The sequence below is a fragment of the Nothobranchius furzeri genome, chromosome 14 (assembly GCF_043380555.1).
Source record: "Nothobranchius furzeri strain GRZ-AD chromosome 14, NfurGRZ-RIMD1, whole genome shotgun sequence".
Lineage (NCBI taxonomy): Eukaryota > Metazoa > Chordata > Actinopteri > Cyprinodontiformes > Nothobranchiidae > Nothobranchius > Nothobranchius furzeri.
The window spans coordinates 46,009,128-46,031,849 of record NC_091754.1 but is presented as its reverse complement, the minus strand read 5'-3'; the positions used below and the strand labels follow the sequence as shown (position 1 = coordinate 46,031,849).

Genomic DNA, 22,722 nt, shown 5'->3' with positions numbered 1-22,722 from the left:
TGACAGCCTGCTGACCTCACAAACTCCACCGGAGCACAACTGCAGTGGGGGGGCCAAACAAAAGGACTCTGAAGGCCACAAAGGGCCCCAGGACACACTGAAGCCAGATAACTCATCTTCTACACGAGGAAGAACCTCTGGTTTTAAGGCACTTCCTGTTTAAGTTGATTCTGTTAAGAGTTTTTGTTTGAGCATTCCAGTTGATTCCCATCATCCATCACTGGAAATCCTCGTTCTCCCATTCGGACTCTTAGAGGAAACCCGCTCCAGCGTGAGAGTCATTTGTAGGAGCTAGAAGTTCTGTTGATCCTACACAGGTTCATCAGCGTAATGGTTATCTACATGTTATAGATCTATGGCAGAGGGGATAACCCGCATGCACTGCTGCAGAAATGGAATGGAACCTTTGTGGGTTCTCCGTTGCTTATTGGTTTAGATTTAGGACAGGCATGATGAACAGGTTCTGGAGTTTACATGAACAGGACTGGTCAGCAGAACGTCCACAGGAACAGCTCCTCACAGAACCTGGCCTTGTGTTGGTGTAGTACCCGTCACAGACACCAGGTGGCAGCAGCTAGCTGGGCTTACCTCTGTCCTCAGATGTGTGAGGCGCTAGTGATGATGATGAGTGTGGGAACAGATCCACCTCCTCCTGGGGTGGGCGCGTCTGGCTCCGAATGAAAGAAGCACCAATGGGTCCAAATGGTGATCAAGAAGGAGATGGAGGAGGATCCCAGGAAAACCATCACACATCCCAGTCCAGGAAAGTTCAGATCTTCTTCTCCAACATGTTTGATGTCACCTCCCTTGTGTCTCCGCCAAAGGTCTGACTCCAGATGGACAGAAACATCTCAGAGCCTGCTCTTTGTAAGAGACTGGCCCTGCACAAGAAAAGGGGAGGAGTGAGCACTTAGAGAAGCTCTCTCCTTTCAGGCTTTCATTCAGTTTTTAACGTTTCTGAGTCGTTTGTGTTTTAGGTGTGTAAGAATAAAACGGAGGTCCTAGACCCGCCCTGATCTGCTCCTCACATGGAGAGGAGATGGTTTCAGCATCAGGCAGAACTCCTCATGCTGGTCTCTAGGAGACCAAGGTGATGTCTTGTACTGGTTGGGATGTCAGCAACAAAAGGTGTTAAATCAGGGGTGTCAAACTCATTTTAGCTCAGGGGCCACATTGAAGGAAATCTAGTCTCAAGTGGGCCAGACCGGTAAATTTAAAACAACTTCAGATTGTTTTCTTTGTTTTAATACAATCAATATAAAACAAGGCTGGAGCCTGAGGACAGTGTATCCAAAATAGTACAACACCTGAAGTGTACTTGAAAATTTGAAAAAAAAGAAAGAAAAATCAATAAATAAATAAACATTCCTTATTGATTCAAAGAGCTTACAGATCACATGGCTAGATCACTTTCATGCAGCACTTAAAGTATATTTGACTCATTTTACTTTACATCTTTTAGCTTTCACCAGCACATCAATATCAGAAGTCACATCCTGAGTAGCAGCCAACTTCAGGATGGGATTCAAGTTCTTGTGTGAGCCTTGACCACAGCTTTGTTTTATTTATACTCATTACAGAGAACGCTTGCTCACAAAGATAAGTTTATTTTCACTCTACATTGAAAAGTATGAAAATAAAGTTTACACAACCATCTCGTGGGCCGGATTTAACCCGCTTGCGGGCCGGATACGGCCCGCGGGCCGTATATTTGACACCCCTGTGTTAAATGATTCACCTGCAGTATGCACGAGTTAACATCCACCGGGTCACACTAGGACATCTTCATTTCTCTGAGCTTTTCTGATTGTCACAATAATCTTTAAGCTGTTTAAAAAGCCCGGTATCAGGTATCTTCTCTTCATGATTCAGCTCCTGTGAACAGGAAGCGTGTGACGTATTAGCATCGGCTCAGTGAGCCTCTTCCTTCTGTTATTTATTCTTGATTTAACCAGGAAGGTCCCGTTGAGATTAGAAAGCTCATTTCCGCAGAGTCTTGGCCCAGAGGCAGCAGAAGTTACAGTTACATGTTCCAGTTACAGACATGTAATAGATTACAGCAGGCAGTTACAACACTGGGAATCCATCTCGTATGATCTACTGGCCCCCTTGCTAATCCTCACTTCTACTTCCTGCTGCCGTTCACTCTTCCTGCTCTTTCTTCAGATTATTTTAATCCCATTTTGGTCCTAAACAGCCTTTTACATCACACACACACACACACACACACACACACGCACGCACGCACGCACACACACACACACACACACACAGAGGCTACCCCTCGTGGACAAGTGACTTTCTGACCTTTGACCTCTTGGATCTTGAGTTTTGAACCCCGACTAGACTGACAGCGAGGGACTGAAACGGTCAGCCCCCCACCCCCACCCCCCACAAAATACTCCACAGGCTACACAATCTCAGGGTGATGCCTCAGGTGCCAGTAACCCACCTGGTCTTGTGAATCCTCTTCGGCTCACCCTCCACCTATAGGACAGCTTTGCTGGGAGACTCAGACAGTTTCAGTGTTTCAGGTGTCAAATTAGCTTGTTAGGTGCAATGCTGTGAAAATGATAAACATAACTATACTGAACATCTTCAGACGCTCAAACCGGATTGATGTGAGAGGACACAGAAAAAGAACTTATAATCTAACTGGACTAATTAAAATATTTTATCTTCTTTAGAGGTTCAGTCAGAATAATCCTAATTGGATTCAGGGAATCGATCATTTCTCAATCATTTATCAACTTAAAGTTTTTTCTGTATCATTAATATTATTTCCATGGCTTCAGGTAAATATTAGCTGTTGCTTGTTGACCCAGACAGAGAAAACATTAAAAAACTAAAGCAGAGGACATCGTCCCTGAGACTTCCTGTCCATGTGCTGACCTGAATGAGGAGTTCACCCCCAGACAAAAACCCTTTCAGGTTTTCGCCTGATTGATGCAGGGATTTTTAGTTTTTAGAGCCTTCGAGGATCTTAACTCCAGTTTTGTCCTTTGATCAAACATCAAGGGAATTGAGTTGCTAAGTACCTTTTCTGAATTGACCTCTCTCATTACCCTCCTCTTCTTCACATCGTACCAACGTGAAGAAACAAGACAAACACCTGGGATCGGACACAGTTACAGTTTACCCGCTCCAGTGCTGCATTTTCATTCCCGTCACACAGCCGAAGCATCCAGTCTTCTACATAAATAAATAAATGAAGGCCTGGAGCCGAAGGGCCTCAGAATAACGCTGAAGGACAGATCTAACCTTCTGAATAAATAGTCTGTCTCCGTCACTGTGTGGAAATGTCCTCCCATTATCTTCTTGTATTATTCCTTTTAGCTGCATCGCGTTTAAATCAGCAGTGAAATTACAGTAGTTACAGATCAGTGTTGTGAACAAGGATGGACCTATATGAACACACTGGTCATGGCAACACTTTTAGCTTCATTGGCGAGCCAGTTGAGCCGGGCTTTTCCTGCTGGAACGTGACATCCTGCTCCTTGACATCGCCACACAAACATGTACATAGGGCCTTGGGGTATGGGTAAGTCAGGGGGTGCGGGTATGGTTCCCATGTCCACAGTCCCATGGCGGCTTGCACCCCAATTTAAATTTGCACATTAAACACTTCCGCCAATGACTCCATACAAATACACACTTAGTGCCTTGGAGGTGAGCACACTCAGCGGCACCTGGTGGTGGTGGGGAGGGATCTCTCAGCCTCACCCCAAGTGCCGGTGCCCACTTCCATTTTTAAGCTGCACTTAGTCACTGAGGGTTCTGGGGGTATGCAGGGTTGTGTGGGGGCGTCAGCTGGTGTAGGCCAGACAATCCTGTCCCCCCCACCACAGAATGAACTTAAACATCAACACCACGTTGGAGCTGATGGAGGAAGACCAGGGGTCTTATCACACCTCTGTTCTCAGTTAGCTCTCCGGGGCCAGAGGTTAGGAGTGGGAGCTGGTCATCTGGGTGGGGTCTGAGGTGGTGTGTCACTTTGCTCTGTGTTGGGCGAGACCTGCTGGGTACTGGGTACCTGTTCATCATTGGGAATTGGGCTTCTCTGGCGGCTGTCTCCCTGGGGTTCCTGCGGTGCAGGTAGACCCTTGGATCTCTAGGGCTTGGCATGTTAAATCTCATCTCCGTGGTTCAAGTTGGTTCAGCATACAAAAACGTTCATGTATCCGTCGGTCCCCTCCTCTTAAAGAGGGAGACGCACAGGAACAACCTAAAAATGACAAATGTTAGCCTTTTAAAATACTGACATTGTGCTTATTAAAATCAGACGTTGCCCTTTGGTTCAACACAATAATAAGTGTTAAAAACTAGGCTGGAAGCCCTGGAAACTTGCTGTGGAGGGAGGGCCTGGGAGGAGCTGGTGGAGGTTTCTTAGGAGGAGACGGAATGGGCTTCCTCACAAAGAAAACACACACATACCAGAGCAGCCCCTTAATGGCCTGCTTCTCAAGTCCCAAAAGGCGATAAGTGAATTTTAATTGAGAGAATATTAAATATTGTAATAAATTAAGGTAATGACCTGAAAATGGTTTTGCTTCTCCATGAAGAGGGAGGACAAGCTACAGCGGCTTCACTGGTGACCAGAGAAGTGTGTGTGTGTGTGTGTGTGTGTGTGTGTGTGTGTGTGTGTGTGAGTGTGTGTGTGTGTGTGTGTGTGAAGACATTCCACAGATCAGTCCATTTCTCCTGTTAGTGTGATAATCCTTATTGTCACGTTTGAACCTTGTCTCATCCCGTAGCCGTCTCCCCCATCAGCAGCTCTCTCAATGTTTGGTTTTCTCCTCAGTTTCTGTATCTGTGACCAAATTCAACAGTTAATTGTCTTTATGTTTGATTTGAAGTAAATAATTACATATGGTTATGTATTTAGTGTGTGTGTGTGTGTGTGTGTGTGTGTGTGTGTGTGTGTGTGTGTGTGTGAGAAAGAGAGAGAGAGAGACTTGTGCCAACAAAACTGGGCAGCAGATTGTGGTGATTTTCAGCCAGCTGGTTCTCTCTCTCTTTCTCTCTCTCTCTCTCTCTCTCTCTCTCTCTCTCTCTCTCTCTCTCTCTCTCTCTCTCTCTCTCTCTCTCACACACACACACACACACACACACACACACACACACACACACACACACACACACACACACACACACACCCTGGCTCCCCAGCTGCTCTGCCAGCCAATGAGAGAGGCTGTGAGACACGGTGGTGTTTAACGACACGCGGTGTCTGCTGTAAATGAAAGCATATGCTAGCTAGCGGACCATGTGCCAGTCCCACGCTGTATGCACCATGTTGGCAGGCGTTCCCGGCTGCTGGGGATCAGGAAGTGTGTTGTAGGAATTAGTTGAGCTGGTCAGGTTTGGCAGGTGTGATGGTGCTGGAACAGGACTGATGGTCTTAGTTCTGATGGGAGAACGGGTCATGGCGTCCAATACTCGCGTACGAACGTCTGGTACGAGTGGTGTTCTGGAAGTTTGTACCAGCCTAACATGAGCTGGACGTGTTTCCTCTAACCAGCTAATCGCCAGACCTGTTTGCAGTTTGGATTCTGTCCAGTCACTGAATGAGAGTCGCTGGTAACAGTAGGAGAAACTACAGCGCTCCTGAAATCTGGTCCATAACCAGAAAGCCACTTGTGCCCCGTGGAGGAGGAGTGGGTTCTTCTGTGAGTCACCTTTTCTCCACGTTCCCTGCTGTAAACAACAATCTGTTCTTAACACTTTTCAGGTGTTTCTCATGACCTTTTGACTCCCCAGGGATGTTTGTTATCACACAGCCTGCTTCTTCCACACCACTTAGTGCATTATCCTGTCAGCACAGCTGATAAGCTGGAACTACACACTACTGCTCTTTTCTCCTGACAGATGGGTTTCCTGCTGCTGCAGACAAATAGCTTCATCCTTCTGGTGTCATCTGAAGTCGTTAACATCGTCTGAATCCGTATCTGCAGCAGCATTAATGCTGACTTCAGAGGGTGATTTTCTTTTTGGGACTCTGGTAGTTTGTCCTCAAGTAGACGTGGTAGCAGCCGGCTGTTTCCCCTTCTCTCTGGGCGGGAGGAGCTCGGCAGGTAGAGGGGTTGTCCAGTAATCAGAAAGTTGTAGGTTCAATCCCAGCTACCTCCAGAGAATGCTGCTGTTGTGTCCTTGGGCAAGCCCGCCTTATTTGACCAGATGAGTGGATGGAGAACTCATTCTGATCTCCAACGATGATCTGGCCCAGAGGCAGCAGCACGTAGTTAGCTTTACACCAAAGAACAACAGGTAAGAAGATAAAATAACAGTCAGATATAAAGACATTGTTCTCATATGTAACAGGAACACTAATCAGAAACTATTGATCACCATGAATTATTGAAGGTAGGTGATGGGATGTAGGTAGTGTGCTTCAGTGGTTTCTGCAGCTCAGGGGTTAAACCACGCGAGTGCAGGATTTTAGAAATGTCATTTTGACAAATACCTGACAACCTCAGCACCGACATGAACCCCAGACTGGAAACCATAGCTTTAGCTGGAGCAGACCCAGGAAATGAGCTGCATTTATGAGAAGTAACATTTAGCAGATCTGAGTGGAGATCTGGTGGCCCTGATCACCCCGGTGAAGATCCTCCCACCAGATGATTGTCCTTCCTTTAGATTTCATCATGTTCAGGCTTTCCGTAAACAAACTGGTGCTGGAGGCTTGTGATGCCTTTCTGCTTGATGTCAAGTTAATTATTACATATAATTAAGTATTTAGGGTGTGTGTGTATGTGTGTGTGTGTACGAGTGTGTAGTGAGAGTGTATGTGTGTGTGTGTAGTGAATGTGTGTGTGTGTGTGTGTGTGTGTGTGTGTGTGCACGTGTGTGCGTGTGTGTGTGAGTGTGTAGTGAGAGTGTGTGTATGTGTGTGTGTAGTGAATGTGTGTGTGTGTAGTGAGTGTGTGTGTGTGTGTAGTGAGAGTGTGTGTTTGTGTGTTTAGTGAATGTGTGTGTGTAGTGAGTGTGTGTGTGTGTGTGTATGCGCATGCGTGTGTGTGTGTGTGTGTGTGTGTTAAAGACAGCACATAGTTCAGAAGATGTGATGCTGAGAAGATAAACGAGGATTTCCTTCCAAGAAAGAAGGAAAAAGAAAATTTGACATATTTTCCAAACAGAAGAAACTCTGAGATGATTGCTGCTGATTTCCAAAGCCCGAATCTGTGGAAGAGGGTTTATTTCCACAACACCACCTTTCATCATGCAGTCATCTATACTAATTTGGAACCATATTGAAATGAACCCCATCCATCATGACACCCAACAGCCTAGCAAGCATCCAGCTAGCTGAAACACGAGTGGGAAGAATTTCCTTTATTGAAGTTTATCCGTCATAAACCATGAGGCTGCTCTGCTTCTGCCACTTCAGATCCTATTCTGTTGAGATGAAACCACAAAGGTGACTGATTAGGTGTTAACTGGATGGAGCATCTAGCTGGGCTTTGCCTGGCCTGGTCAGGTCTTTCTGGTGTAGAAAGTCCACAGTTAGCTCCCCTTGCTCTTCACCATCGAGCACCAAAGCTTCTCATGAAACACTTGTGTTTTTCATCATGATAGTAGTTAATCAGGGTCCTGGGTTAAGAGCTGTGGTTGTGTATCCATTTTGTGCACACGGGTGTGGGTTTGGTTTTTCCCTAACCCATCACAACATCTGTGTCATGCTGTGTGATAGAGTTGTGCCAGTACAGGACCTAGGTCGCAGTGGAAAGGTGGACAGACTACAGTCTTCAATGAGATACCAGAGCCGTGTCCAGGACTATTAAAATGGGGTGGCCCATGTGGGGCACTTGTTTATTTATGGGTGGCACCAATGGATATGCTTATTTATTTATTTACACAAATCGTTTATTTATTTATTTGCTTTCTAGTGAATTTTTGAGTTTCACATTACACAATCACCATATTTTTTTTCCTCTTCATCTTCTACTTTTGTGGTGGTTAGCAAGTCACTTCTTGTTGCATTACTGCCACCAACTGGAGTTGAGTGGGATTCTAAATACTATGTATGTGAGTATGAAAAAATATTAATAGTAATATTAATACTACACACCTGGGCTAGAAAACAAGGTGAAATGTGCATGCAACCACACACTATTTTGGAGTTTACAACTCAAGCCTTTTGTCGACAATGTACAGTCAATTTAAACGGGAACTTAGTGGGGTGGCACCTGGGGTGGCCAATCAGATTCTAAGGGTGGCATGTGCTACCCCAGGCCACTCCCTGGACACGCCCCTGTGAGATACGCTGTTTAGTTTCCCCGATGTGAAGATTTGGACAGTCCTCTACGTTAGACTGCACAAACAACACCACTGGGCTTCTGTGTGGGTGGACCCGTTTATGTCTGAGGGTGTTGCTGGGCTTTAGATTACTGGGATGCTCAAAGAAGATTCTTCTAAGTTTTCTGAGACTCCTGCCACACATGGGATGATGGTGCCTTTGCGCCTGTGGTGCGCGGTGGAAGAAGGAAATCCTACAAACCTGTTTAACGTGGGATTTGACCGACATGTCAAAGGTAACACTGAGGTTCTTTTCTTTGTTCCCCACAGCTGATTTAATGTTGCTTCAGATCAGGTGGTTGACTTTACTTTACAGAACACTTGTGACTGACTTTAGTCTAAGAAAGTCAAAAAGACACTTTCCTCTTGTGCACCCTGCCTTACAGCCGACTCCAGCAGCTGGCTGGTGGGAACATCTCCATGTCTTTTGCAGGATTCATGATTTAAGTGTAGTCACACATTTTACTCAGAACCATTGATAAAAGCCATCTGGATCTTTACAGCTCCAACTGAACTCAGACTAGCACTTTGTGATAATAATAACTGTCATTATTATTTAATGCACTCTGTTTAGATGGCCACGTGAATGGAGTTATGCTGGTGAAGGTTCACAGTCATCCAGGGCATGGTGGTCCAGTTTTGGATGAATGGATGTGTTTCTTGCTCGTTTTATGATCTAGCTTCAAATCTTTGAAGATGACAAAGAGGGGCACTCGGAGTAGTTTCTGCTCATTAAGCAACAACAGACAGCTACAGCCTATAAGCCTGACTCCCATATTCCAGTCAGAACTGACAACGCTCCTCGGAGGAGAAGAGAACGTCTCCAAGAAACTAAAGAAGTCCAGCTGCCTCCATTTGAACCTTCTGGATTACATGAGTGTAATTCCATAGCTACAATAAAACAACCCAACAGTGTTTATAAAGTCAACACCTTGTTTTTCATGAAAAAATGAGTCTTTATGAATGAGTGAATCAACTCTGAGGTTCTCTGCTCCTCTGACGGAGCTAAAGGAGGAGGAGGAGGAGGAGGAGGAGCGGCTGGATGGATGCAGACTCCTGTTCTCTGGACCACGGAAGCCTTTAGGAACCGGAGGGGGAGGAGTCTGGAGCGGTGTGTCACCGGCACCGGGACCGGAGAACCTCGGACCCTGGAACACCTCACCGGCAGCGTCAGATCCGTGCGGCGGCAGGAGGAGCTGCTCCGTTACCCGCGGCTTTAGGAGGATTTAGGAGATTTACCTCCACTGTTCACCTGTTCAGGAGGAGAGCGGCTCGGCTCGGCTCGGGGGAACCGAAGCGAGCCTGTAGAACGGAACGGCACGTTTCCAGGTAGGAGAGCGTTTTCACAATTAGACAAGTTGAGGTGAGGCGCGCGCTCCAGCCACTCGCTGCACGCGCCTGTTGGTGGAAGGTGATGAGTGTCGCGCGGACTTTGATGTTGAGGACAGGAACTCGGCTAATGATGCTACACGAGACATGCTAGTGACACGGGGGTGCGTGCGCGAGCACTGCGTGTGCGTGTCTTCAGAAGACTGTAGGTAATGTGTGACAGGAGCAGCTCACCTGTGAAGTCTACCTGAGTTTAGAGGCCCCTCCCCCTCCCAGATGGAGTTCAGAGGTTCTGAGTCAACTTCAATAAAACTAAAAGCCCCTGCAGAAGGAGCTGTGATCTGTGTCTGGACCCGGAACAGGTTCTGGAACTGGTGGAACAGGTTTTGGTGGAGCATCTTCTGGATCCAGTAGAGCAGGATCTGGAACTGGTGGAACAGGTTCTGGAGCCAGTAGAGTAGGATCTGGAACTGGTGGAACCAGTTCTGGAACCAGTAGAGCAGGATCTGGAACTGGTGGAACCGGTTCTGGAGCCAGAAGAGTAGGATCTGGAACTGGTGGAACAGGTTCTGGAACCAGTAGAACAGGATCTGGAACTGGTGGAACAGGTTCTGGTGGAATATGTTCTGGAACCACTAGAACAGGGATGCAGCACCTGCAGAAGCTGAAGGTCTGCTAGGTCCCAGAAACAACCGTGGGGCCCAACAGAGCCCACGCTTCAGCTGACCAGTGGTTCCACCATACCGGGTGTTATCTGTGTGTCAGCACAGACTCGCTCTGGCCCTTTGAGTGTGTGCATGGGGTCAGCCGAGGCTCTCCGACGCCAGCCCCAGAGGCCACAGACCCAACGTGAGCAGCAGACAAACGTCCGTGTCCCTTTCCCCTGAGCTGTCCATGTGTGGGCCGGTGGAGGGTCCAGTGCCGCCCGCCGGCTGCTGCTCCACCTGAGGCGGGCCTTTTAAGTAAGGCTGCTGAGGGATGAGAGATGGAAGATCCATTTCACACTCTGACGATAACATCTCCGCCTGATGTTGAAAAATCAAGTGTGTTGTGATGAAAGGGAAAGTAAAGGCCTTTCCATCTCCCTCCTGTACAGTCATCCAGTCCGACAGCATGTGTGAGAGGGACGTCTGCAAAGCCGAAGTGTTGTAGGCATCCTGATGTTCTGACGACTTGGAGCACCAGCGTTATGGTGTCACCATGCATTTATCTGTAGGGAAGCCAGCTTTGTGCTTTTAGACCACTGTAGTTGTGAACTGGGTCTAAATCTAAGTAAACATTGATGTTTAAGGTCCAGGCTGGAAGTTTATTTGTTTACATGTAATAAAAAGTTAATCATCATCATCATCATTTATTTATTTTCAACATGCCAATAACATCACTATTAACAACAGGATATAAATCAATAATAAACCTCACAAGATAAATCAATAATAAATCAAGTTGACTTTGTTGTAGGCATGTTCGACAGGGAGTGGGCAGAAGCCAACCTTATTCAAGCCCACCCCTATTTTTCACTAATAATTTAACTGTTAGTAAGTAGAAAAAGCTCAAATTCAACAACCTTTTGACCAAAGAAAATCATAACAATAATAATAATGGTAGTCTAGACTATTTAACAATTCTTGTCAATATCATTAATTATATATTCCCATACACCTTTACTCACATCATCGCTCATTTGTAATGTATTTTAACCAAACTGTTCTTCTGTAGTGTGCTTTAATAATCTGAATATTTTGACATTGTGATCAGTCTTTAAGTTATTCCATATTTTAATCCCACACACAGACACACAAAAGCTTTTACGTGTTGTTCGCACCAGTGGTAATTTCAATATTTTATCCCTCCTTAGACTATGTGACAGCTCTTTAATTATAACTAGCTTTTGTAAATTATTTGGTAGAAGTTTATTAAATGCTTAGAAAAGAATTTGAACTGTTTGATATTTAATTATATCCTGTAATTTTAATAATTTTGATTGTAAAAAAAGTTGTTTTGTGTGTTCCAAGAATCCAGCCTTATTTATGATTCGGACCGCTCTTTTTTGCAATATATAAAGAGGCTGTAAGGAGCATTGATAATTATTCCCCCATACCTCAGCACCATAAGCAAAATAAGGGAGAACTAAGGAGCAAAACAATACTCGAAGTGTGTTGCAATCAAGAAATGACTTGGCTTTATTTATTATCGATAGACTTTTTGAGACATCGGACATTTTTGTTTTGATGACAAATAACAACAAAGTGCATACAAATATTTGGATGACTTGATCTTTTCAAGTCAACTCATTTATTATTCCGAGTGTCATTCCTCTCTTCGTAACGTCATGTTTGGCTAATGCTAAGCAAGGAAATTTGCCTGGCTACTAACAGAGGGTCGTACAATAGCATAAAGAACCCTAACATCTCAATAAGAGGAGGAAGACAACCGTAGGAACCATATGACGGACCAGAGCAGGGTTTAATCCTGCCATGGGCCTGAAAACCAACCAATGACTATTATTATTTCTTGTGAGAAGACAGAAGCCTGCTGACAGTGGTGGTGTCAGGGTGGTGCTGGATTTGGTCGTAACTACCTACACGCCTAGATCCTTCATGGTGGTGATCAGACCAGAGAAACCACATGAAAGCTTCCATCATGGACACAATACCATCTAAACGTAGAGCCGTAGGTCATCCTGCTTCTGACAACTCCACGCACAGCGGGTTTACTCATCACACCAATCGTCCGCTGGTGTTGTGTCTGGAGGAAGGTCATGCTTATGTAGCTGCTGGTAGTCAGATAGGTGAAGGCCCAAAGGAAAGGGTTGAGATCACGTATGAATGTGAGTCTTTGTTGTTGCGATCCCACAGCAGCAGAAGATCTCAGCTGGGATCTACGATGCACTGTCTTTGTCACTTCTCTGCAGCCTTGACCCTCCGACCCAGAATAACTGGAACTCCGGACGTTAATTAGCGTTGTAAGTCAGCCGGTCCTTCAGGAAGTCGCGTCTTTCCCAGGAGGGTGTGTATTGACCTCCTGACTTCTAAATCAAGTCTCTCTCACTAATATGGAGGTGAACATGTCGGTATGAACGTCAGCTCTAAGCTAGTGGTATAATAATGCTGATGTGTGTCACGCGGTTAGTCCCCCCCCAGGTGCTTACTTAGCACCAGGTGCACTGAGTCGGCTGAACTTCACTCACCTGATTATCTACTTTGGACAAGGACGGACATAATCCCCCCTCCCCTCCTTCTGGCTCTTGCATCATCTGTCTTTTCACGCCATTGTGTACCTGCACCTCTTACCTTCTGTGTTTCTTCCTCCTTGTCCTTTCTTTTTGATGTCCTCCAACTGACTCACGCGTTCTACTGTCTGTCTCCACGCCTGTGGGTATCTGACCAGCCTGCTGCTGGGCAGAGAGCCACTTGTCATGGCGGGTTTGTCATGCCAGGGTAGCTGATGGTAACGTGGGGGTGATGAGATGGCAGGTGGATGGCTTGCTGGGGGGGGGGGGGGGGGTTGGGGGGGGGCACGTCACCATCCAAGCATTTGTTAAACCATTGTAAGTGATGCTGTATCACCCTAACTCTCTCACTGCCTAATCTGCCCTGCCATGTCCTGAGGGACCCACCGTGACTGAGTGAGCCTATGTGTTGGAGCAGAGAGGTGATGAAACAGAGCGAAGGAAAAATAGTTTTCTTGTGATTTATTTAGAAAATAGTTTTCTGATTTAGTCACAATGATGGATAATAAAGGAAAGAGACAAACAAATAATCTAGAGGTTTTATTAAAATGTTTTAGACATGGTCCAAATGGGTGTGTTACACTAACCCTGTTTTCCATGATGGCATTTTGAGTAATAAATCACATTAACTTGACAACATGTAGGCAGCTGATATTCCCTGACAGCTGAAGCTGCAGCTGCTTTCTAATTAGTGCTAAATCTGGCTTGAGTTAGGGTTTTCCTGCCTCAGGAAGTGATTGTTATGCTACAAAACTGGACTAGGATCCCATTTGCAGCCTGTAACCCGTTAAAGGAGATGTCCAGATTATTTCTGTTGTCTGATGGCACCACCTAGTGGCTGACAAGTGCATCACGCACGCCCAAAGCAACGCCTCTCATTGGCGAACGCGCTCTAGCCGACAAAACCGAGCTGTTTCCTAACTTATATCACAGTACACCAGGGGTCCTCAGTTATAATGGTCCGAGGGCCACACACAAAAAAGACCCACAAGCAAGAGGGCCGGGGAGGCCTGCCGCTGTTTGGATTGCTGGCTGTAAGAGCAGATAGGAATAAAGTGAAACAAGAACTTCTATATTCTTTTTCTCTCTCCTTTTAACTTCTCCGTGTCCATAAATAAAAGAGACGGATGATTACGCTGCAGCCGCCGTCACTCACCCCGCTCCCTCCCCAAGACCGGACCTCCCGACATCACAACACTCAGTCTGACTGAGCACTTCCAGGAGAAACAATAATGAAATTATGAAAATAATAATGAGTGTTTGGAGGAGCGACCTCCGATCCTCTCTCTTGTGTGAGCAGACAGTCAAACCCCCCCCTCTCTCTGTCTCAGTCACTGAGCGAGCGAGTAGAGCGCGCAGCGCGACAACCCGCTCAATTAACATAATTTACGGCCCAAATCCAACAGAACCGGTCGGGCTGATTCGGTTCCGGTTCGGTCTCAGGTTATAACTCCAGTGCTCAGCCCTGCAGTACCACATAAAGGTGGACCAAAGTTTCCTACCCGGTAAATGTGGAGAACACCACTCTGACAGATTTGGATGCTGCGCTGGTGCCGCCGTTAAAAATAACAAAACTACATTCCACTATAATTGATTATGATGGTACTCTTCTATGATGCACAACCGTTTATGTCCTCATCTCATGCATTGATTATTTGATTATTTTCCTCAGCTCTATCCTACACCTCCTGGTCGGCCGTCAGGAGTGGGGGGGTGCGTGGGGTTTGGGGGCCACAAAGAGAGGACTCGCGGGCCGGACGTGGCCCGTGGGCCGCCATTTGCGGACCACTGCAGTACACGATAAACAATCACTTTCATGGATTTCTGATGAAACATCCAGCATTCCTGACAGGAAAACTCCAGCAGCAACTTAAAGGCTCCTGCTGTCCTTCGGTACACATTCTAGTTTGGTGCAACAGCAGCTAACGGTGAGAAAAAGAGCATTTTGAGTTTGATGGAAGCAAATATTTGGACTCAGTGACCAAAGAGATGAAAGTCAGACAGCATCTGGATAACCATCAGGGCGTCAGCCACCAGAGTCTCCAAATGAATGAAAATCATTAGAACAGAGAAATAGTTAGCTGTAGCTTTATCTTTAGCTTTAGCTGTAGCTGTAGCTTTAGCTAGCCTCCACATGGAAACACTAAACCAGGAAGCTTAGAGGTTGTTGTTGGATGATCATAACGTCATCAGGATCTTCAGGAAAGACAGGCTGTTTTCCTTAGAGTCCTGAAACGGATCATTCCTGCCAGGAATAACCATTTGATGTATGAGGGATTGAGAGCGCAGAACTGAAGTGTGAGACGTTTAATTCCACTAACTCCTGCGTCAAATACTTTTTTATTCATGCAGAAGAAACAAAGAGAACAGCAAAATAATTTTATGTATAAAATCTGTTTAGTTGTAAATTACTTTTATGGTTGAGAGGGACAAATTAAAATGTGGGTCTTTTGGCCTTCGGGGCTTCTGTAGCTGAGTAGTTTCCATCCGTCTGCTCCTCAGAGTGAGTTTTAATCAGGAACGCTGTAGATGCTTGTAGCAACATCCCAGAGGAAAATAGTGGGATGAATGCCTTCAGCCTTACATGGAGTCCTGCTGAACAGATGAACTTGTGTTTTAGTGAAATGTAATAGTTTTATCCTTTTATTGTCCTCTCCATCAGTTGGGCCAACTAAAACCCATCCTAACCTGACACCTGTGACCATACCTAACTGTCGGAGAATTTGGATAAAGTTTCTCTCAAAATCAACAAGACTGTTTTCTCCTGGAAACCTTCTGAATGCAGGCTAAGGATGCTGGTCGCTGACGTCCCAAGACACAAGCAGAGTGTTCTGGCTTCTTGTTAAAAGGTGTTTAAAAAGCAGGAAGAAGCAGGTTTCTGCCTCCGTAGCTCTTTAAACCCGTGGTACACTTGACCTCTTTGCCGTTTGAGCCTTTATCACAAATGAAAGGTAGTTAACTGATCTGAGATCAGCCTGTGGGAGCCGTGTCAGGGTATCTGGTGGTGTGGTAAAGGGTTAATCGCCATTGGTGCACAACTGTGCAGTTTTGGAAAGGGTTACACATTCCCTCCCCACGATTACATGTCAGATTTTGATTAGAGCTTGCTGCTGTTGGTGTGTGTGTGTGTGTGTGTGTGTGTGTGTGTGTGTGTGTGTGTGTAAGTGTATGTGTGTGGTGAAAACAAAAGCTGGAGAAAGTAACAGGAACGTGTTGAGGGTGCAGGAGAAAGGCAGAGAGGGAGCAACTGGTGAGAAGATGCATAAATGACTTGGATTCATCCTCTTTGTGGTAGTTCCTGGATGGCTGGATAGAGCACTGGCAGGCGGATGGATGAGAGACTTCCTACAAGCGTCCGTCGAGCCGAGCGAACAGCGCCGGATAAAAATGGAGCCATGAATAGCTTAGTGGTTGCTTGTGCACGCATGTGTGCTGGCAGAAGCATTGATTGTATTGACAGCTCGCTTATTATGGCGGCACCAAGACCCTCAAAAGACCCCTCACGCACGCACACACACACATGCACGCACGCACACACACACACACGCGCACGCACACACACACACACACACACACACACACACACACACACACACACACACACACACACACACACACAACCTGAGAGACGTTGCACATGAGATTGAAAAGTAAAATCTGATTAGGACAGTTTCAGGAGAAGTGTTCTGTAATCTGAGCACACAGCAACTGCCTCTGTCAGCTTCCCTCCATCACAAGTAATCTGTTGTATTACAATAATGGTCAAAGTGCATACATCTCCACCTGCCTCTGCTTTATCCAGTATTATAATAATAATATTTATTATTATTAATATTATTATCGTTATTGTCATCATCATTATTATTATTGTTGTAATTATCATTATCAATATTATTATTATCATTATTATTATCATCATCATCATCATTATTATCATTATTATTATTATTATAAATATTAATATCAATAGCATTATTATTATTATTGTTATTGTTATTATAAATGCTATTACTATCATAATTGTTATAATTATTACTTATAATAATAATAATAATAATAATAATAATTTGTATTATTATTATTATTAATAATAATAATAATAGTAGCTTTTTACCAGAGTGGCCAACACACACAGTTTTAATTTAAATGAGATTTTAATGGTAACACAGACAACCGCAGTAACCACCAGAACATGTAGGGTTAGGGTTAGTAAGAGATCAGCAGTCAGTAAGTCGGAACCACTACATGTTGTTATTTCATTGGTCTGGTTCGATAAAGCTGATGAAATATTCAAGGACAATCGATCTGACTCCTAACAGCAGTGACCACCACGCTCAGGCGTTGCTGTTGTCTGATCCCAGAACACAGTGTGGACATCTTCCTCGTGCAAACGGATTAAATAAAGCTTGTATGGCGTTTGCACCTTGGAGGGCACGCTCACTTCTGTCCGTTGGAGGCTGCTCAAGGGTTTGCTGGCTGAATGGAGTCATTACGGGAAAATTAGGCAAGAAGTACATTTAATTCCTTTATAAAGCAATTCTTTGTGTTTGTTCCACAGTGTGTGGATCTGAGTAGATTTCTACAGCAGAGTTCATCAGACTAGCAGCCAACAAAGGCACGGTTTTAACAGACCTTCACAATACCTACAGCAGACTCTGGTTCTATTCTCAGCAGTAGGCACTGACATACTCATACAAGACAGTTCACCACCTACCAAAGCAGACGGATCGTAGAAATGTCCACAGGACACCATTCATCAGTGAGACCGTTAGACAACCTGAGTAAGGATATCACCCACCACTTTAGTTTGACTGGTCCCAGTAGAAAGAGCTGATCATAACCCTTACTCATAATAAAAATCTTTATTTATGAAGACGTTGGCACTTTTGAGGAGCCTGAGATAGTAAAACCAACTGGAGCAGCAGCAGTTCTGACTTTCCAGTCGTAGTGCCATGAAGTACTCGCTGTTTAATGACGCAAACGCATGTTAAAAATGGCTGCCATGCATGTACTGGATACCTGCTAATCGTTACCCCAGAGCAGCGGTCAGCAACCCGGGGCTCCTTCATCCATCTGATGCTTCTCACTGTGCTTGTCAAAGAACGAATGAATATTTATTTAAATATATTTTATTTTACTGCATTTACTTTTATCTGTATGTCGATTCCAAATGTAAAGATCGTCATCTTTTAAAATCTCAAAATCGCCCATATTTAAAAAAACATCAATCTTTGGGTAAAACCAACGCATCTGGCGCACCTTTCCTTTATTTATTTTTAATTTTATTTTATTTTTTACCTTGTCCTGTCTGGCTGTGAAGCAAACAGAATTAATGTCTGAGTGCTGGTGACAAGCCTTACGGATTTACTCTCAGGTGGAGCATCAAAGCTTCTGCTTTTAATGTCACGCCTGATAGGAAGGAAAAGACAAAAGGAATGGGGGGGGGTTCCACAAAAACAAACAATCAATGATGAACAGGAGTTTGCTTCTAGACCTGCAGATGGAGAGAGAAAAAAGAAAAGAGAAAAGGGACACACAGCAATACAACAGGAGCAAGCTATCACTGTGTCAACCTGATGAGAAAATATAAAGTCAACGTTGTTTTACTGAACAATCACGATAATAAATCACAGTGCATTAAGTGCCAACCACAGCCGAACGTGCCCAAGTCGATACTAATGAGAGCACCATGTGAGCACCTGTGTGCGTACCCGCTCTTGTATATGTAAGGTTTCTCTATAGGAGCGTCCAATAGAGAGTGTGAGGAGCCACAGATCTGCCCCCCAAAGATGCGTAGGAGATGGAAGGAGCTCCAAGCCCCAGAGATTCAGGAGCTGCCCCAGAGTGCAGTGACCCCAGGGAGACTGCGACCAGAAAAGCCCCTGCCCCCCTCAAGAGGCGCAGAGGATTGCCCCGGGGGCCACAACCAGCAGCCGGCAGAGTCCCGGGGGTTATCAGCGGCAAGCCCACAGGCCCGTCTGCAGCCTCCCACCCCCAAGCTGGCCGAGCCCGGAACCCAGCGACCCAGGGGCGACCAGCCCCGCCGGGGACTCAACAGAGCCCAGGGACCCAGATTCCACCAGGCAGCCACTGGGATTAATCAGGCAAACGCTAAAAATCTTAAACCTCCTGACCCGGGAGCTGCGAACACTCAGGCAGACCAAGGCACCAGACTCCACACCAAGTGTGACAGGGGAAGGGGAGGTGAAGATGTATAGCAGCAAAAGAAGTCCCAGGAGAGGGGAGGAGTCAAAGGCTCCACCTGACATATACAGTCATACACAAACACAGTCACTTACCCTCCCTTATGCTCACACATACACATACAACCTAAGACTCACAAAAATGCACGCCAGACACCCACTCATACTCCCCATACACACCCTATTCACTCTGGTCCCTGTACAGCTGCACAAAGAGTACAACCATCACCGGTTCCCAGAAATCGACCCTTTCTGCTAGGGTGCTGATGAGCAGGCTCTCCTGCCCAACGCCGAGCAAAGCGACCCACCACGCAGACCCCAGCCAGACGGCCAGATCCCCCTCCTAGCCTCCAGCCCCGGGAAGCCAAGCGACAACAGAGGTGTGCTAAGACCCCTAGTCACCCTCTGCCTGCTCCAGTACAGTGTTGGTGCATGTTGAGGAGGTGTATTCGTGGCTGTGGTGAGCAGGCAGTGCAGGCATCGTCTGGCCTACGCCAGCTGATGCCACCACACCACTCCTCATCCCCTCACAGACCTCATTGTCTAAGTGTAGTTTAAAATTGGAAGTGGGCACCGGCACTTGGGATGAGGCTGAGAAATCCCCCTGCCAAATGCCGTTGGATGTGCTCACTCCCAAGGCCCTAAGTGTGTGTTTGCGTGGAATGTCTTTGGTGGCAGTGTTTAAGGTGCAGATAAAATTGGGGGGCAGGTTGCCACAGGAATGCGGAAATGGGGTCCATACCCACACTCCCTGACTTGTCCACCCCCCAAGGTCCTATGTGCATGTTTGTGTGATGATGTGAGGGAGCAGGAGGAGAGAAATGTGTGGGGACGGGGAGGAATGGCTGGTTGAGCTTAGCCCTCCAGGGAGCCAGCTCCCCCACTGGCCCCAATAGGCACCTCTGTTGTCAAAATGCCACCCAGAGCATGGAGACCCCAGCCCATCCTGCCAGGGCCCAAAGCAGCAGCATCACAGAGCCTCACGGAGTCCGAGGGCACCGACCCAGCCCCACCCCAGCAGAATATCCATGCCCATCCCTGCATTTGCCCAACTTCTGGACTATAAAATACATAGGACATCCAGGTAAGGTTGGGTCCTCCCCCTCCTGGACATCCCCCTCCCCTGTGATGGGACAGCAGAGGATCCAAGGTCTACCAGAGGCCCCTGAACCCGAGTCAGGCACTGCTGCATGTTCCTGCCTTCTCCCCGGCAGCATACATGTCAGGACCCGACCCCCAAGGCCCCGCCCAGATCCCCCCACGGGGCTGGTCACCCCCACACCCCGAGCCCCCAGGCCCCCACCCAGACCCGCCCAGGGGCAATGCAGCTGCCGGGCAGTAACCCATAGCCACCGCCAAGACCTCCAAGGCGCCCAACTCACAACCGCTAGTAGTCCACCCCCCGAGGCAACCCAAGCAACTCCAGAGGGGGAAAATGGCCCTCCAGTCCCAGACACCCCCAGTGAACCTACCTCCAAGGAACATCTAGATACTCCAAACTAGGGCTGCAACAAACGATTATTTGGATAATCGATGAATCGGATGGGGTCTCGACACGATTAATCGATTAATCGGATTACATGGGGACATTTTTAAAAACTGCTAGGGAAACGTTATTTCTCTCCTTCCTTCACTTTATTAAACACAACATTATTAGAAAACAGTTCAATAGCAGAAAAACAACATGCCATCACCTAAATTGTCTTATAAGGTGTATAGACAGAGACCCTAAGCTACACCTATCTGTGACCTAAAATGCTTGGTCCAAGTTAAACAGCTTAAAGAGCAAGTCAACCCCTACCAGAGTCTAACTCCACTCCCACTTCATGTTTGAAAAATGCAACACATGCTGTTGCCTGGCAGACCGAGAGGGCAGAGCTGCTAACAAACACACACACACTCAGGCCCACGACGGCACTGTGACATCATAATGTACCAGTTTACATCATAGCATACTTCTTAGTCAATAGCGGTGGCAGATTTAAATTAAAATACAGTGCAGAGTTTTTACCTGACAACGGCACAACACTGCCAGTTTTAGGCAGAATATTTAAATTTTAACTAAGATGCACTGAAGTGCCAAATTATTGACGACACGTGTCTGCAGCACGATTGGACACTCATTTATATAGTTTATCAGCAAAAAAAAAGTTTATTTGGGGGTGACTTGCTCTTTAAGGGGAATTCTCATCTGTTTTGTTTGATCTCATCTGTAGACATTTATTATAACTGGGGATGTCAAACAACTAATTTTTAAATGTAATTAAACATAGGCTGTGAATTAATCAAAATTAATCACTATTTCCAAAAATGACTGAAAAAATACCAAATAAAACAAAAGTAAATGAATGCCATCCTCCTTGCGATGATGCCCTGGGCAACTGCCATAAAGTCACATCAAGAAATGCTGCTGATCATTCCAGTGATCCCAAATAGACTCACACTGGCCACATGAAAGCAACTGAACCCAAAAATATATTAACCAGTATATAACTGCACTCTCACAACACGCCTGCAGCAACAGTTAGGACTCCTCCCTCCCTTTTAAAAGCGTTTAAAAGGGGGCTTTTGGGAGAGTTGCGCAACACAACAAATCGATGACGCAATTTGTTGCCAACGCTTTTAGTAATCGATTTTCATCGAATTTATCGATTCGTTTTTGCAGCCCTACTCCAAACTCAGACCCTCCACCCCCTCACCCACATCATCCCGCAGGACAATATCAATGGTCACCCGTCATCGCTATGTGATGGAACCGATCAAAGGAGCTCAGAGAGATTGATTTGAAGTGGAAGCAGAGGCTATGTCAAGTGTAATATGATCTAACAAAAGATTTCTATACTGGTTGATGCAAAGAGTATCTATTTTTCCAATTCAAGAGGATAGTTTTCTTAGCGATGCATATGGCAGTCAGAACTACGTGAGCCAAAGATGTTTCAAACAGGACATCGTCCAGGCTTCCCAGTAAACAAAGAGAGGGGGCGGTTGGGATATGACATTTCCGACACTTTGACAGATCTTCACATACTCTATCCCAAAATTCCTGGACAGGTGGATAGGACCACAGTGCATGAATGTAATTGTCAGGAATGCTGTGTGTACATGTGTCAGACGACACAAACCCCATCTTGAACATCCGATGACCTGTATAGTGTACTCTGTGTAGAATTTTGTACTGAATTAATTGTAAATTGGGGTGTCTAATCATTTTAAAAGTTTTTAAACAAGTTTGGGACCAGAAGTTCTGGTCAAAGCTGACTGATAGATCCACCTCCCATTGTTCAATAGGGATTACTATTCTATCGTCTATTTTGGACAGTGTCTTATATACTTTAGACAGTAGTTTGGGGGGTTTGAGATTATAAAAGTCATATACCCTTGGTGGTGTTTGTAATTCTATTTTATTGAGCTTAAATTTTTGTTTGACTACAGTTTTAATTTGGTGATATTCTAAAAAGCTATTCTTATCTATTCCAAATTGGGAGACTATTCTATTAAATGGGATGAAGTCCAATCCTTCATATATGTGTCCCAGGTATAGGATTCCTTTATTTTTCCAGTCTGGAAGGTTCATCATTTTATTATTTTGCAAAATGTCAGGATTATTCCAGATAGGTATGCATCTGCATGTTACTAGTGAAGACTCTGTCATTTTAAGATACT

General features: G+C 45.7%; 1 protein-coding gene across 9 annotated transcripts in view; it reads left to right on the top strand.

The window, feature by feature from the left end:
* Positions 1–22,722, top strand: part of dmd (dystrophin) — a 306,195-nt gene that overhangs the window by 5,554 nt on the left and 277,919 nt on the right. The window contains exon 1 of one of the 9 annotated variants that reach the window (XM_054743060.2): positions 9,608–9,627. The exons of the other annotated variants lie outside the window; for them this stretch is intronic. The gene's annotated coding sequence lies outside the window, so the exon portion shown is untranslated. Of the gene's footprint in view, positions 1–9,607; positions 9,628–22,722 lie in introns of those variants that run through there. 9 annotated transcript variants of the gene reach the window in all.